The sequence below is a fragment of the Notothenia rossii genome (genome assembly GCF_949606895.1).
Source record: "Notothenia rossii genome assembly, chromosome: 3".
NCBI lineage: Eukaryota > Metazoa > Chordata > Actinopteri > Perciformes > Nototheniidae > Notothenia > Notothenia rossii.
Genome location: NC_136901.1, coordinates 50,969,152 through 50,988,089, shown reverse-complemented (window position 1 = coordinate 50,988,089; position 18,938 = coordinate 50,969,152).

Here is an 18,938-nt window from a genome sequence, read left to right as displayed (position 1 = left end):
TACGCAACATGTATCCACTTGAAGCGTTTTCCCTCTCTGCCACTGGCACAGCACAGTCAAAAAGGCCTTTCAGCGAAGCATCCTGACGTTGCTCCTCTCCCACCTCATGGTGTGTAAGTAACACCGAAAACTCAGACAAAGATGGAACCTCCACTGTGTCAGTTGACTTCCCATGTGATAGCAAGTCCTGATCCCTTTTGGCCCTAGCCCTTGTGATCACACACGCGGCCGTAACGTCTGGCACCACTGTAGAGCGCTTCTCAGATGCTGACTCAATCAGACCACCAGTGACTAACAACACAGAAGGGCCATCAGCCCAGACTTTACCACCTGCCAAATCGTTACCCAGAATGAAATGTATCCCCTCGATTGGAAAAGCTGGACGTACCCCAATAGCTACATCCCCTTTAACAAGGTCACAGTCGAGATACATCCTATGGACAGGAACAGGAAAAACCGTTAATCCCATCCCCCGAGTCTGAACCGTGTCACCAGTGTCACTTTCCTCAGACAAAGGCAGAACCGAGTCAACAATAAAGGAGTCAAATGCACCTGTATCCCTCCAAATTTTTATTGGAACTTTGACATTGCTACCCACCAATGACACCAAGCCGTCTCTTATAAAAGGAGCATAGGACGCCAGAACCTCAGGTCCACATAAGTGGTCCGTAAGCACCTCGTCAACACAGCAGCTACTCACAGGAGCAGCAAACGCAACCGGTTTACCCACAAATCTTCCTTTCTTGGATTTTGCTCTAAGCACCGGACAGTCTGGTTTCCAATGGCCTTTCTCACGACAATAGTTACAAGTATCCTCAGATTTCTCCCAAGCCACTTTCTTTAGATCCATCCCCAATGACCCGACATCAACAGACCTTCCACTTCCCCCAAACACAGGTAGATCTCCAGCACGCCCTCCGAACCTGCCCTTATGCAGTAACACAAACTCATCCGCTGCTACTGCAGCCTCGGATGCCGAAGTTACCCTGTGTTCTATTATATAGGTTGCAATGCTGTCAGGAAGGATGTTTTTGAACTGTTCCAAAATCATGAGTTCACCCAATTTGTCAAAGGAAGTGATGTCCATAGCAGCTAACAGGACAAATAATATATATATTTAGTTTTACATTCATTTACATTAATTCATTGCTTTAAAATATGAGAATCACCCAGCTAATGTTTGCTAGCTAAATAGCTAACTAGCACACTGACAGGGTAATCATAAAACGGCCTCTAGGTAAACTTGTATTCTACATGTTAACACTGTGGACCTTCATTTTCTTATGTCATCCTGTCAGTCACTAACAGAGGATGGAAGTAGTACTGTAAAATGATTCTATACATGGGCACAGCATAGCTGTTAAGGATCAGAAATCCATTTTACAAAGACTGAAACAGCACCCCTCTTAATAAATGTGTGGTGAAACACAGTATTGCACGCTACACTCACTCTATACTACACCCACAGTCCGCTGTGTCAGGGACACGTCAAGGAAAGCCCGCCGGCCCTTCCCTTCTGACCAATCAAATAATCGGAAGGGAAGGCCTGACGTGCCGTGCGTGACGCTGCGTCACATACACAACTGCCCGCGACAAGAGGCATATATGAAATCTCCCTTCTACACAATATAATATTTGCAAGTATAGAATGGCTGATGTTTTTAGTCAGAAACAGGTAAACTGTAGTGTACACTTACTACTAATAAATAACTTTAGTGCTGAGTTACTTATTTGCACTGTAAGAGACTGTATATCAACGCAGCCTCTGTCGGTCTTCTCACTCACACTTTCCTGCCACATCTGGCCGAACAATGAAACCTAGCCAAAGTAGCTAGATAGCATTAACCTGTTAGGCCCCAAGCCTATTTTTCAGGTTTCAGGCTCGAAAATGACATTCCCAGAACAAATGACCATATCTTCCCTTCTAAAAGGGTTAAATTAATAATCTTTTTTCTCAAAGTAATGATAAACCTGTGAGTTGGATGTAGAAAAGTCAGAATCAATATAGATGTTTTTTATTTTAAAGAAAATTCAGATTGAACAGAGTAAAAAACTGTAAATTATAGTGTCCGTCCAAAAGATAGTTTGTACTTATAGTGAAAACTAACCTTGGATGATGGGTTAGTAGACTAAAAGCTTTAGGAATCCAAAGCACAACATGTAATAAGCACCCTGTATCAAGATTGATGCAAAACAAGTGATATTTGACCTTTTTAGACAGATTTAGCAAAAATAAAACTCTTTTGGGGCCATTTGGGTGGATTTTCCATATTTCTGGCCCCCCTTGTTCGTTTTTGACATGTGACATCTTTTTCCGACCATTAGAGCCAATAGAATCCAAGGGAAATCGTCCCGCACACACTCATGTTAAAAACGTCTCTGCGTGTGCTAGCTTGCAGCAGAGGTGAAAAATATCCCTGCTCTGATAAAAAGCAACGGAAAAGCTGTTTTATTGCTTATGGATTATCAGAACATTTCAAAGGGGACGCAGTCACATTGGATTAACCTATGGATTAATTACAGCATCGTTTTTATCGTTTTAATGCCATTGAAGACCAGTTTAGACCAGACAAAGACGAAGGTAAGCCATGTTAGCGTTGTGGGCTACCTAGCGCCACTTGTTTTGATGTACATTTTTGTTGATAATGTCGCAAGTTTGTATCTTTCAGTGTTGAGGTGGGCACCGTTAGATTATGTGTCTCCTTGCAATCATAAACGATGTGTTGGATGTGCACCTAGGATAAGTAATAAGGGAGCTAGGAGTGATTATCGATGCAGTAATAGGTTAGCATTTTTGGCTCAGGGGTCATTTAGATGCTTCTTATGAGACTTGTGTTTTGTTTTGGTAAAAATGGTTTGTATCGTCAGTTAGCTGAGATTATTTCTTTTAATCTGGTATAACACATTAATAGGTTCTTAAATATTAAGATCCCGTGAAAAAAAAAAATAAGTACCCGCCGGCGGGGACCTTGGGGTTTGAAAGATTAAACATATAGCTGCTGATGCTATCAATTTAATGCCGATTGAAGAATGATGGTCACAGAAAAGAGTGTAAGCTACATTAAGTTAAAATAAAATAAATATAATAAAAAAGAAGAACGGCCGAAAGGAAATGTAATTGTCATCCAGGCCGCTAAACTCAAACAATAGTTACAGGGTTCCTGCAGGTTTCGCCAACTCAAATTTAAGACTTTTTAAGACCTTTTTAAGACCACTTTGAATAGAATTTAAGACCTATTTCACGGCAAGAAAGTATGAAGGAAAATTGAAAGAAGAAATAGTCCCATAATTATTTACAAAGTAAATGTATTCATGTTCAACATAAGAACAATGACTGAACATAACAGCATAACAGTACAGAACTGTGCCAAAAAGTGTCTAAGTGTGTGTGCTTGTGTGTGTGTTAGGGCTGTGCAATTAATCGTATTTTAATCGCAATTACGATTTTGGCCTGCCACAATTACAAAAACAACATGATCGAAAAAAAAAAATTATTTAGCTTTGCTAGGTTGTGACAGTGCACTACAACATATTTGATCTAATTTATTTTAGTCTAATTTATTTTTAATCATCATATTTATATATGTTTAGTAGCTTGTGGAAGTGCGCTCCAAAATATTTGTTGATCTTGTTTATTGGTATTTATTATTTTTGATATTATTTATTTAAATGTCATTTATTTAATTTATTTTTGTATTGGTTTTTCAATTGAATTATACATTCAGGGTAATCAACAGTTAAAAAGATACTGTTTAAATTATTTGTTTTAAAGTTCAATAAATGGATGTTTTCAAAGTCAATGAATAATCGTATTTAATAATCGTGATATCAATTATTGACCAAAGATAATCCTGATTATGATTTTTGCCATAATCGAGCAGCCTGTGTGTGTGTGTGTGTGTGGGGGGGGGGGGGGGGGTGTGTGTGTGTGTGTGTGTGTGTGTGTGTGTGTGTGTGTGTGTGTGTGTGTGTGTGTGTGTGTGTGTGTGTGTGTGTGTGTGTGTGTGTGTGTGTGTGTGTGTGTGTGTGTGTGTGTTTGAGAGAAAGAGTAAAAGAGTAACAAGAGCTATATTCAGAGCTCCGCTGCCTTGGCTACACTATTTCATTGTTGCTGTTGTATGATTGGTGTTTAACTACGGTCTTTAGCGTCTACAGCACCTCCGCTTTTAGGGTTGACGTAGACCCAAACGTCCCCCTGTGTTGTCGCGGGAGCTGCTGCACTTGCTAATGCTACATTAGCAAAACAAACGCTAATTTATTTTGCAAAAGGTGCAGCGGGCTTCAAACACGTTCCCTTCCACTGGTTTCAACCAAGCACTAAATTCGATGTTTTCCAACCAAATACGGTTGAACTTACACTTTCCCATATTTATTTGTAAGTACAGATGTAGCACTTCATTTCAGATGCCTACCCGTGCGGGTCCGTGATCTGCACGGGGTGGGCCCCTGCTGAAAAGGAAAACCCCCCGCAGGACTTGATACGCACCCTTGATAAATAAATGTAATTATAATTAAACCAGCTGCAATGGATCATGGATCCACCAGGGGGAGCCGTGATTAAAAAGCTGCCGCACTGGAACTCATGTGAAATAAACAGCTGACAGATCTACAGGTATCTGATATAGCGGATCTTTGTTAAGATCCATATGTCACGGATAGGATCATATTATAGGCTAAATAAGAGACATGTAATCCTTTACAAAACATCACCATGTTTTTATTTAATAAAATAATGCCCTTCACGTTGGCGTAAGTACAAAACCATCGCTATGTTTTTTCATCAGGAAATGCAGCCCGGCTCAAACAAACGATTTTCAATCATCATCCTCACGATCATTTAATGTGTCATATGTTCGCGAATTGAAATGGATGCACTAATACATGTAGTTTAATCCACGTGAGTTTACAACAACAAAAATAATCGCTTTGTTTTTATATCACATCCGACCGGAGGAAAATGCAGCACGGCTCTCACTATCGATAATCGTAATCCCACGGGCAAACAATAATATGTACAGTGTTAATAGTTTACTGTATTATTAGTGTTTAATATTACTGCTATAACAATCACACATTGAGTTGTTAAAATCAGACCGTTGTTTTTTAAACGGTCTGAATGAAACGGCAGCTCTCAGGTGATCAAGGTGTGTGTTTACAATATCAAATATGCATAGTAATTTAATAAATATATGAGTGTTGAGAGCTGTTCGGGAATATAGGCTATTGCGATATGAAGCCGATACAATAAATCAAAATCCAGTACCATTCTGAAATCCCCAGGATGTGTCTAAGTGATCTAACTAGGTTCTATTCATATTCTTGATGGGAAGAGCAGTGTAAATGGGCGACCATATGCATTTGAAAAGCAATATAAATCACACAGTTATTATACAATAGGCTTTAAAAGCACCATCGATAACCATTACCCTTCTCCAATTCAAACTCTTGACGGGAAAAAAGGTTGGTTTATACTGTAGCCTCTACTGCATACATACAAAGGCCATTCAAGCTAGACGTTCTTCTGGAAATGTTCACATCAGGCACCTTCAAGTTAAACAATCAGGTGAACAACTTTAAGGTGCATACCGCCACCTCCGGAGTCGGCTTGACTCGGTTTGAATTCATAAAGAATGCACAAATGTATTTAATCGTTAATGTCAGATATGTACTAAGTAAATACATTTGTTCCTGTCCGAAAACCAGTCAGTATCTGGTGTGAGCGTTAGGGTTAGGGTTAGGGTTAGGGTAATGTTGTGAATCGAGTGGCCTGTGTTCGTCGTCCATAACATACGCCTGCCCATACCATAACCCCACCACCACCATGGGCCACTCGATTCACAACATTACCCTAACCCTTTTATTGTGGCCACCCTAAGGCACACCTGTGAAATAATCATGCTGTCTAATCAGCATCTTGATATGCCACACCTGTGAGGTGGGATGGATTATCTCGGCAAAGGAGAAGTGCTCACTATCACAGATTTTTTCAGATTTATGAACAATATTTGAGAGAAATGGTTATTTTGTGTATGTAGAAAATGTTTTAGATCTTTGAGTTCATCTCATGAAAAATGGGAGCAAAAACAAAAGTGTTGCGTTTATATTTTTGTTCAGTGTAATTATATTAATAAATGCAAAAGTAATAAGTATTTTCAAGGAGGAGTAGAACAATAAAACTAGATGAACACTTGCTCAGCTCAAGACAACAATACATCTCTCTTAACGCCAGTGAAACGCAATGTCCTTCCATTCATTCAACTGACTTTATGAAAAATGATATATCTCCCCTGGATGTGAGTTTTTTGTGTTGGTTTGATACGCTTCTCTGTAGATGAGAGGGATGAATGGGGATGTAGTCCTCTGCAGAAATGTTCCTCTCAAGTGGATCTCCAAACAAGCAGTCTCTCTATATTTAAACTCATAAACTGGAGAAAGGTCCAATCTTCTCCCCGCTTTTTGGTGACTGTTGGTAACTTCTTCAGGAACATCAGCCCTGAAGCAAACAAAACCAAACTCTGCTCAAAGTCTCTCAGGCCTCCAGCAGACACACAGCCCAAAACACAGAGGCCCAATCCCAAACCACACCCTACCCCTCCGTTCGCGCTTAGGATCTGCAACATTAAGTGCTGTTCCAAACCAACGAGTGTGGAGGGGGGAGTGGGTTATAAGCCCTCAAACAGTGAGTCTGCAGCGGTCTCTACCTGACCGGAGTCACGCTGTGTGTGTCCGTCAGTCATCCACTGATAAACTGCGATGTTAACAACCTCATGATAACCTCATATGTTTTTAACTTAGGATCATACCTGTGTTTAGTCTAGAAAAAGGTAAATATGTGCATTTTATTATAAAGTTGTGTATATTTACAGACTGTTGCAAAAACTAAGAAGCTTATAAACATCAGGTTTAAAACTAAAAGAGCTTTACAAAAAAGTTGTGGACTTTCACAGTGTTTGCGGCAGCGGATGCAGCGGCGGATGCAGTGAGGGATGCAGCGGCGGATGCGGTACCGGCGCAGCGGCGCTGTGAAAGTCCACGGCCCACCTATGCCAGAGCCAGCAGCCCATCGAAGGCAACAGCCCACCGGGAAAAGTCCCGAATCTCCCGATGGCCAATCCGAGCCTGCTCACACACACACACACACAACTGAAACCAAAACTCATTTACAAACATCTCTCATACACATATGAAACGCTCTCATACACATGTGAAACACAGTAGTGATGGGAATTCCGGCCCATTTTAGTGAGCCGGATCATTTGGCTAGGCTCACCAAGAAGAGCCGGCTCCTTCGGCTCTTCAAGTTTACCACATTATATACCTTTTATAATTAAATCAAATGTAGCCTTGTTTTGACTAATGATTTATATGTGTACACATATATCACTTAAATTATTCAATACATCCTTTCTACTGAAGTATTCAAAAGTAAAAATGACATGTTTAATCTAGATTTGCTGTGGCCAAATGTTTTCATTGCATTTACAGACCCTTAACTCTCTGATACCACCCAATGAATGCACTGACTTGCTTGTAGAACCACACACGCTACACAAAGCAGATAACAACACCTCTACAAACGTAAGCATAGACATTTAAAAAAAGGGGCTACTGTATCGACATTTTTAAATTATATTTAAAGAAAAGGCCCTGACAAAACAGCAGGGCTTTATTTCAGTATTAACTATAGAAAAAAAGACAGCAAAAGCTGACATCAAATCTTTACTGAGCCTAAGGATAATCATAAATAAATAACATTTGTTTTTAATGACTGATGTTATTTGTTATAAGATGTAGAACTTGACGTTATTTAAATACATTTGACAATTTTAAGCTTGGCCTATCATTGATAACACAATTGTTACGGTAGAGTGAAGCAAGCAGGACCCAAATGCATATTAAACTGAAAATACCTTTATTTCAAGGATAACTCGGATAAACAGAACACTCCCCTGTGAACACAGTCACAGACAAACGAGGAACCAACAAAGACAGGCAGCAAAAACAGAACTTAAATACACACAAGACTAATCAACGAAACAAGAGACAGGTGAGGAGGGAGGAGAAAATACACGGGCACCAGGGGGGTATACTACGTAGCAGGATTTTCGCTTAGCCGGCTAACTTCAGGGACAACTCGGGGTTTCCGGTCCTACAAAGCTGGTTCTTTTTTTTAGCAGGCTAGATCTCCATGGTAACTTATGCTGTGTGGCTAACCTGCCCCGGAGCAGGTTAGGTTGCAGGCTAAGAGCTAAACTCAGTGAAAGCACTGCCTGCTGACCAATCAGAGCTCAGTGTGCGGAGTTTAACGCGATCAAGTCATATTACAGGAGAAGGGAAACACAGAAAAGCTGCCGTTGCAGGAAAGACGGCCGGCAAAAATCACCGACTGTGTGAACTTGAACATTAATAGAATATCATCTCCCATCTTCAGAGCAATCTGTTTATTATAACATTAGCGTTAAGAAAGCTTACTTATATATCTGCCACAACATAAGTAACCGGATCAGAGTAACATTAAGTAGGCTACAGTCCGCGGCATATCACATCATAATGTATCATATATTTCCTTATCTGAGTCAGCTGAGCCGTATCTGGCCGTGCAACACTCACAGTGTCACATACTGTATGCAGAAGTATTATTTGAAGCAACAAATGAAGTTGACGAAACACTCGAGACAAATGTAATTAAAGTCAGATCCACTCCTGTCTTAGTGCAGTGATATCAGTGATATCATAAACCTGTTAATGTACGCATTCAAACACTTTTTCGTTTACCAGCTGTATTCACCTTGCAGGTGCAGCTATGTGGCTTCTTCATATGTCTAATATTATAGTTGACTTTTCATTCCGGAAGTATGACGCTGCTGTCAGTATGCGTCTCCATGTTTGTGATTGGTCGAATGCTCCAAATACCACCCCTTTCATGTGAACGCGCACCTAAATAGATAGGACACGGCTGGCTTGAGCGATCCACTTGATAACCCGCGTCGTAGGACCGCTTAGCGAGAGCGAGTATGTTTTGGATTAGGCCAACCGGGTCATTTCAGAATTGTGGGTACATTTTGAGTTTAGACAAGAGTGAAAAAAAAAAGTTTTTTTCTGTATTTTTTTCTTTCATTTCTCAGAGAGAATACTTTATATTTTACTCTTCCAGTATTTGCCACGCTTAATCATGTAAGAATTTTTATATTTTAACAGATAATCGGTGAACTAAGAGTAAAATCTGTCAACTCTGTTATGGACAAAGTGGGTTGAATATTTATTGTACTAAAATGCAATACATGTTTAAATGATGTCTTCCCTGAGAGAACATTTGTCCCTATATCAATTAATTAAAACTTAAGCTTTCTAGGATTAATATTATTTTTTCAGGAGTTAAAACACTGAGACGTTTCATTGAAAAGTTGCCAAGGGCCCTTTCATTTTCTGATAATTATAGATTTAAAAATTAATCAAATGCTTAGAAATGTCCTGTAATGAGTAAGTTAGTCATGACACATCTTCTGTTTTTTTGGTTGACAATAAAATGCATTTAATTGTCTTTTTTTTTAAACAAAACATAGGACAAACAGAGTTGACGTGACTCGAACAGAGTTGACATAACAGAGTTGACACACCATGAACTAAAGTCCAAACCAGTAACATTGCAATTTTAATAACTTGTCTTTAAAAAATGTGAACACATTTTACATGACTGGTAGCAACATCTATAAAGTTGTAAATTTTAAGTTGTAAATTTGTTTACATTGTCAATATCACAAAATCACAATATAACGAACCCCCTCCACCCCCAACCCACTTGTAGGCAGTGTTGGGCAAGTTACTTCCAAAATGTAATATATTACATATTACTTATTACTCTCTTTTGAAAGTAATAAGTTACATTACAATATTACTGTCTCTGAAATGTAATGAGTTACACTACTTTAGTTACTTTTTAGTTACTTTCACCAAAATAACCGCAAAAGAATAGCTAGGTATTTTAAATGCTCAAATGTAGTTTAGTGCAGCTCATTATGCATCCAGTGAAGGGCAATGTGGTATAGCATAACAACTGTGTAGGCCCTTAAGGCTACTAACAACTTGTATTACAGGGCTTAGTTGAATACTCGATTCTGATTGTAAATTCTTAACATGTGACACATTGTTAATACAGTAGTACAGACCGCTGTCAAGGACTATAATGAAGGTTAAAATATTGTAAATCAAGGCAAATATTATTTAAACCATGCTCATGGTTTGAAATGGCAAACATTGAAAGGCAAAAGTATTATTAAAACCATGTAGCCTACTAAATCATCACCTTGGTCCCATCATATACGCTGGGAAGAGAATATTTACTGTGCTTGAAAACTGGTATCACATCATCATGTGAGGTTGAATTTGTGACCTGGAGAACATTTCAGCTGCAACATCAGCTCGTTGATAATAAGCTTGGGATATGAGATATTTTTTTAGCCATTCGTGGTGAAGGCATCTGCTATTGTATGCATTATTTTTGACCCAACATTTCTAAAGGCATGTCAGAATATGGTACTATTTTCACATGAATATTCTAGCCATTGTCTATTGTTATACCACAAGCTGCAAAATGACCGCCTTACCCCACTGTACAGGCGGGTAGTTGTTTAGATATACCTGGCACCTGCGGGCCGCAGAGGGGCGGCGTAGTTTCGGGCGACGAAGACTGCTGCTCCGGGGCTGGCGAGTCAGGCTAGTAAGCTAGTGTCCACAACGGAGGGTAACGTGATGTCCGCATCTGACCTGTTGCTACTGTCTGCAGTAGATGCAGTGTTGCTGGCGTTTAGTGATGGTTGCTTTAACCATTTTCGTATAAATGATTATCCACAGATCAGATGTGTGTCACTGCTGTGGAAGCACTTTGGAAATGATGCACGCGCAGCGGAGCAGGTCACGCGCACCTGACACAATTTTTTGTTAGTATTTTTCGCTACGTTCTCTTTTTTGAATGGTTGCATAACGTTCAACTTCCCCGAAGATCTCGACGCGAAGCCTGAAGGGTAAACACCAGGTTTACTAATCTACCCGCACAATTTGTCCGGTGTCGGAATGTCTCGCTATGTTAGTACATTCTTAAAAAACAAAACACCATTTAATTTTGGGTTAAAATGTGTTGTAACTGCGTTACTGAGCATTGTAACGGGTAATATATTACCCACATTTCATTAGTAATGCGTTACATTACTTCGTTACAGCAAAAAGTAATATATTACTGTAACTCCGTTACTTTTGTAACGCGTTACACCCAACACTGCTTGTAGGCCATTTCAACATGGCGCGTTGTCACTTTGGTAGGTTGTGGGATGATTCTGAGGGAAATTGTAAAAACTTGTCTTTCAAAAATGTGAACACATCGTACATTAACTGGTAGACTGCATCAGAACATCTATAAAGTTGAACATGTTAAGTTGTTAATTTGTTTACATGTTGTCAATATCACAAAATCACAATATAACACCCCCCTCCACCCCACCATCCTGTTCATCTATAAAATCATTGATTTGATAATTGATTTGATCAATAAGAATGCAACAAAATAACAAATGCACCCTGCCCCCAGTCCCTGCAGTAAGAATTATTCAGCAATTTCAGACCATATTTCTTTGTCTATTTCAACATGGCGCGCTGTCACTTGGGTAGGTTGTGGGATGATTCTGAGGACATCATCAAAGGGATACCATAAAGTGTCCTCACGAATTGGCCTGTAGAACCTATTTTGCCCAGCCTTGTGCATGCATGTGACTTTTGCATGCGTCTCATTGACCTCAAGAATGGTTCCAGGATAAACGTCGTCGTCATATTTAATGACGCACCATTGTCCAATCATCATGTCTTTGCTCCCCCACTTGATTTCTGCTGTTTGCTGTTCAGTGCAATCAGAGGAGACTGGCATGGGTTGTTCTTCAGTGCTATCAGGGAGGACAGGCTGAACAGGAAATTCAAATTTCTGTGAGTTGTAACATGTACACTCAAAAGTCCCTCTAGTGGAGCAGGGACAGCTGACATCTCTGTAGATGACCTTTCCTGGTGATTCAGTGATCATTTGATGGAGGCGCATTGTGGATGGAACCACAGGGAGTTGTTTTGGCATCTTCTGCACTGCTTTGTTCACAGCCTCCTCCTCAATGTAGAACAGCTGTACAGAGGTCTGGGCCGTTAACAGACTGTCATACAATTGCCTGGCATTTGCAATGTCTTTTCCTTCACTGACCAGTCTGTCTGCTGTTCTTTTTAAGACGCCACCCACTCCATCTGGAGCACCTTTCCCGTGCCCTGCTTCGAAGAAGCTCCAAGTGCCCTTTTGGAAGCCCTGCTTGAACAGCTCTGTGCTAAACATGTAAAAATTGCCCTTTTGTCGATATTGGGTGCATGGTCCATCACTAAAGAAATGAACCGTATTGACTGATGGATAGTGTGTTTTCACATGATCTAACACAGGGGACATGTGCGCCCATATGGCAGGTGGACTTTTCTCTTTCGATGCTGATATAGTGGTGAAGCACAAATGTTTCTCCTCTCCACCCACATGAAGGATTCCTGTATGCAGGGTAGCCTGCTGCTGAGAGGATGCAAAGTGAACCGCTTGTATCTCTGCAGACAATTTGCAAGCATAGTTTTCGGAGAAATCGATGTGAATCAAACACTCCTGAGATGTCATACTTTTCTTGTGCTCACGGTAGTGGTTGTATTGTGTTTTAATGTTGAACTGATGCCTTGTGAAGACTCTCAGCTGACTTTGGAACATATCGATCATCTCTCCAAGAGAACTCTCCATCTCCTTTTTCACAGTCATTCGGACTGGTTGTGATTCTTTTTTAATTTCTTTCTCATTTTCTTTGTTTTTCTTCCTCCTTTCTCCCAGCTCAGTTGTCCACTGAACAAATTTTACGGAGGACCCAGCCTCATAGCCTTGCTTGATGGGATAGGCCTTGCTTCTGCAGTTTGCACATTCACCGTACGCACATTCTTTGCCAGCATTATCACAACCTATTGAGTTGGCAATGACTTCCAAGTCAGTCGTTTCAAGAAGTTTCAGCCCGTGAAGCTTCTCCACAAGAAAGGATAGGTTCTCATGCACTTTGCAAAGACAGGTTTCCCTGTCAGAAATGGATGGATGGACAACCCAAAAAGGACGCATGGAGCAGAAAAGCGTGTATGAGAGCTTACATGATGGGTATTCAAGAAGAAATTTGCGATGAAGATTTTTTAAGGTATCATTTAGAAACCTCTTTTGCATTTTCACTTTCTTCCGAGTAACGGTTTGTTTTTTTCCTGCCGTTGAGCGGCTCACGTCATCTCTCAAGAAAAACTTCTTCACGTTTGTTTGGAGCACGCTTTGGGATGTTTGGTACTTGCTTCGCTGAAATGACAATCCATGACTGTTAATGAGACCACACCGCTTTCGTGAAAAACCAAATACGGCCTGTGTTATTTTCAGTAGCTTGTATCTTTTCAGGATTTTTCCTGACACAATTTTAGCAATGATCTGACGATCTCTTTCCTTTTTGCTCTCTTGGTACTTTTGCTTGATAGTGCTGGTCAATGCATTATGAAACAGTAGAGTTCTTTGAATCGCCGGAGAGACTCTCTGTCTTCCTATCTGTTTCTTTGTTTGTGATCGAGGGGATTCAGTCGCCTTTGGGAATCTCTGCATGCGCTTCCTGTATCTTTCGACAGTAGACGTTTTCTTTTTCAGCTCGATCTCTAATCTTTTGATTTCTCTGTATAATTTGGAATTCTTTCGTCTCATTCGTTTCAGTCCTGATGTCCTTTGTCTGTAATAACAAATACAATACATTATTTACCAAGTGAATTTAACATATATTGCAAGTATATTTTAATATATTACGTAGTGCATTGACAGTTTCTAATAATGAAAGAACTACACTTCTCTAACTCTATAGTAGCCTTCTCTACTGTAATATTAAACTCATCAACCTGCTCTCACTTAACCATTCTAACCTGGATGGCCCTGGGTCAGGGTCTGGCTGAGGGTCTGGCTGAGGGTCTGGCTCAGGGTCTAGCTCAGGACTCTGCGGTGGTGTTTCAAATCTCTGGTGTTGCTTCAAATAACTCCTTGTTCTGCATCTTTGCTGAGCCTTTCTCCAATATTTCCTCTTCTGCCTCTTCCCCCTTTCAGTCCGAGTAGCCACTTGGCCAGTTGACCCTGCATCCCTTCTCTTCATCCATCTCTCCCTGTCTTTTTTCAAATTCGCTGCCCTCCTTTCAGGGTCAGCCTCTCGCCGTGCCCTGTACTGCCGTTGCCTTTCTGCTGCCGACACCATCTTCAATTACATTTTAATGACCTGAAAAGCGACATCACACATCTCACCTTTCCAGAAAAATAACTCTCAATTATATATTAACTACAGCAAAATGGTCAAAAGTGACTGAAAACGTGACTGTTAGTCGCTGTCAACTCTGTTATCATGAAAATGTAACAGAGTTGACGATAACAGAGTTGACATTTTCCACCATTTTGTGTCTAACTCCATGTGCTATCTTAGAACCAGACAACACATGCCATGACTAAAACCACAACTTTATGAATTTCCATCATATATATATTTTTTAAGAAATGATGGAGAGATTCACTAAAACATCATACAAACAGAGTTGACGCTTAATAAATATACTCTTGGTTTGTTCTCAACATTTTTGCACAAATTATTAAGAGAGAAAGATAAACATACCATTGTTCCCTCCAAGGAAGAGAGGAAAAGGAAGTGACATCACTTGGTGCAGGTCACATGGTTTTATTTGAATGCTATAGGGTTTTTTTATGTAGTTTTATGCCAGACATAACAGAGTTGACAGAGCTCTGGGACAGGTACATTTTTTATTTTTTAAATATCAAGATCAGCTGTGTTAGAGGAAAATAACATTCTGTGCAACTGATTATATACATATTTATAGATTTATCATAAAAAATCTGCACATTTTGGTGAATTATGTAATATTTATTCAAGTTGAAAATGTGAATTTCTGTCCTGGGACAGGCAATTTTGATGGTTTTGGAGGGCGTGGGAATCATTTGATGAATATTTAACAAATAAATTGTGCATAAAATGTACTCCAAACATTGTTTTTTTTTTACATAGTCTATTTAGTGATAATATTGAAAGCAGGGTCTGAAAATATTTTTTTAGGAGAAAATAATTAACATTGTTTTTGCTGGGACACCAAATGTAACCGCAATTCTGAAATGCCCATATATAGGTTAGGTTGAACCAGTTTCGTAGTACAGGCCTCAGGTGAACACAATCAAGTAAACAGGTGGGAACAGGTAGGAGGGAACACACACAGACAGGAAACCAAGGACAGATCTAAACAAGACACAACACAGATCGACAGATTGTGACAACAATTGCATAGGCCCTCAGCCCATTTGAGGCAAGCATCGACACCATTGCACTTTTGTTTTCTCTATTTCTGAACCCCCACTGGTGTAGGGCGTGTTTTGGGATTGGGCCTCGCTGTTGGAGGGCTTGATTACCCACTCCCCCTTGTTGGTTTGAAACAGCACTTAATGTGGCGGACCCTCCGCGCAGTGTGTAGGGGTAGGGTGTAGGGGGTGGATTGGAATTGGGCCTTATTGGCCTCCTGAACCCTCTCTAAACTCCTCTTCTATCCATGAAATTAAGACATTAGTGCAATAACTAACCAGTGTTTTCCTGTTTTTGTGAAAGACTTAAACACTTATTTTTGAAATAACTAAGAAGTTCGGTTTTCTGCGCTCAACATCCACAAATATTAAAACAAAATACTTATTTGGGATGTTGAGTGTAGCTGCCAGGAAAGCAATTGGAAAGAAACGGCTCAAATCAAACAGCCCATCTATAGATGATTGCTCCAGGAACTTAAATTTGGGAGCATTGGAAAGCGTATATTACCCTGATACGTCCTTCTTTTGTTTAATTGTTTGAATATTTTATTTAATTATCTATACCAGGGGTATTCAACTAAAATTCAACAAGGTCCAGTTAGAGAAAATCTCCCCATGCAAAGGTCCGGAACATCAAAATGTCTAACTTGCTTTATGAATTAGTGTGTATATATTGAAGTAGCCTGTAGCTTTATCAACGTCTGCATGTAATCAACAACTGACTGCCAATCAAATAAAGAAAGTACAATTCATAAACAACAATATTTATTGTCAATTAACATTGAACTCTACAGATATACAGTAAATACTGTGGATATGTGTAATGTTCCTCTGTGGCTGCTTTTAAAAAGAAAATAGAGAAAATAAATAAAATAGCTTTTGAATATATGAGCATCTTAAAAGTGCTTAATTTTTAGATAAATAAAATAAAGTGTAGCTGCAGCTTGAGTTACCCTTTTTCTTTGTTAACCGTTTCACATCATGACTTAACAGTTTCAGACGATTATAGAACAATATGCCACCTAAAGAGATCCATTTACTATTTGTTTATTTGTTAAGTGTTCTTTTAAATAAAAAAATATTAATATACAGCTCTGGACACAATTAAGAGATCACTGCAGGATTATCTGTTTCTCTGGTTTTACTAACATGAATTATTTTTATTTTACAAAATACTGGAAACATTTTTCTGTGTTGGAATTCAACAGACTCTGGAATGCAATGGCTACCATACGTGGAGAGATTGAGATTAAAGAACAATTTGGAGTGGCCTCTTAATTTATTCCAGAGCTGGAGCCTACTCTTTGCAAATAACTGCCAATAAACACAAGGTTAAATATTGTATTCAACTTTCTAATTGCAACATTTTAGCCTCTTATGATCAGTGCCCATTTGCTGTTTGTAAAGCGATACATTATACTTATATTGCATAGCAAATTCTTATCGGGAGCCCAAGTATACGGAGAGCTTTAGAGCAAGGTGAGCACATCATTTTTAGTTGTATCTTCATAAACATTTGCATTATTTTTTATAACTTTCAAATTACAGTAAAGACCCTGGTAACACTTCAGAAAAATATTACAGATTTTAGTCAAAAATGTTGCTTTCTAAATGCTTTTTTACATTGAGTGGATAAAAACAACGTTATTATTCACTTTATTTTCGGTGCTTAATGAGGGACTATTTTTAAGGCTCAAATGGTCTCATGTGGAAACTATACACAGACAGAACAGCAGCTGCTAATGTGTGCTGGCAGCAAAAGCATTTAAAAAGCATCTGATAATATTCCACTAATTAAGATAAACATTGTGTAAATAAATGAACAAGTTTTGTACATTAAAGACGACAATCCTTCAGGCTATGTCTCAACCTCACAATGATCCTCAGTGGAGGCTACATGTGTTTGAAGTTGTACAGCCTGTGAAATAATGAGAAACACCCCCTCTCACTAAATGCTCACTAAATGCTTCAGTACACACCAAGTTTAGCATCGCTGCAAGCAGGACAAGGAGAAGAGAAATATTTCCCTCATTAGATCACAGTTTATGGGTTCATGAAAGAGTTGGCAAAAAAATTGGTAACAAAGCCATCGAAAAAACTGGAAGAAAAGTACTTAGTTGTCCACTTTGGTGTTTTAAGGGTAAAATACAGTAAAAGTGTTTGTGTGTAATGTATGTTATGTTAACATTTTAATGTAGCACACATTATACAATTTGATATCCTTTATTAAATGTATGTTCATTTTTTTAATAAATAACCTCCATGAGATGCAATTAGGGAAAAAAGGCAAGTAAATGGACCTTAACCCTCTGGATTCTAAACCCTAGATTCCACCGGGCCGTAAGTTGCGTTACGGCTGTGCCGTGGCGTTCGGAAAGATCGCGGCCACTCTAGTCAATGGGTGCTATTCCACCAGACACGCCGCGTTACGGCTCAGAAGCGTCCCAGAAGCGTCTCGCCACTGGGCTCCGCTCAAAATAGGATTGAAGTCTATTTTTGGACGTGAGGCGTTGCAGAGGCGGCGGGCAGGAAGTTGACCGGTGACAGCATCCGGCCCATTCCCCAAATAAACTAATTTGCAGACCCTATCCCTCCGTATTCTTTCAAGTAGGAGGAGAAATGCCAGCGTTCTCCTCCGGTTTACAGGCACTGTGTAAATTATATTTATAGAATAATTATGATGATGAATGCATTTTTTTACCACTAAAATACAGCAACACATCTTTGATTCATGTCGTTTATAACTGTAATATTACAATTATTATTACCTTTGTCTGCACAAAGTATCCTGTGCAGGAAATATGCCCAAATCAACAAAAACTAAGAGCCGGCAGGCAAGACAATCCGCTTCTGAAATGCTTCTGAAACGCGCTGTTGAGGCAGAATCTCTGCTTCGCGCGTTCCTCTATGACTTTGTTTTAAAAGAAGGAAAAGTCAAAGCACCAGGATAAGGGTTAAACAATAATCTGCTTTAATGGTAAAAACATACAATACATCACCCAATCACCCAATCACCTAATCACGAAGCACTCTGCAGAGTAATCCGGGCTCAGGTTCTACCACCGTGTGAGACACGTCTCAGGAACGGCAAGTCAAAAACAAGAGCGCAGAGGAACAAAATGATCACAACATTTATACACAGGTGGGGAGGAGTTTTGTCGCTTGCTCCTTCCTAGCTATTTGTTTATTGTCGGGTTCACTTCTGAGCGAGCTAGCCAGTGAGTTGGCAGTGTTCCATTGGTCGGTTTCCCTTCTGGGCGGAACCCCAGGTAGTGAGTCCGCAGTTGTTGATTCCATCTGTTTCTTCTGTGCGCGTGTGTGTGTGTGTGTGTGTGTCTATGTCCCTCTGCCCTTAGGCAGATCCCCCAATCAATGATTTGGAGTCATGACAGAGGACTCTTTGACAGAACGCATACTCATTCCCCCTAAACATCTTCAACACACACACACATCCTATCATTTATCTTATCACACAACAGTCACCTGTTTTTCTTTATGAAAGCCATATTTGTAAATATCCAACCGCCATCGT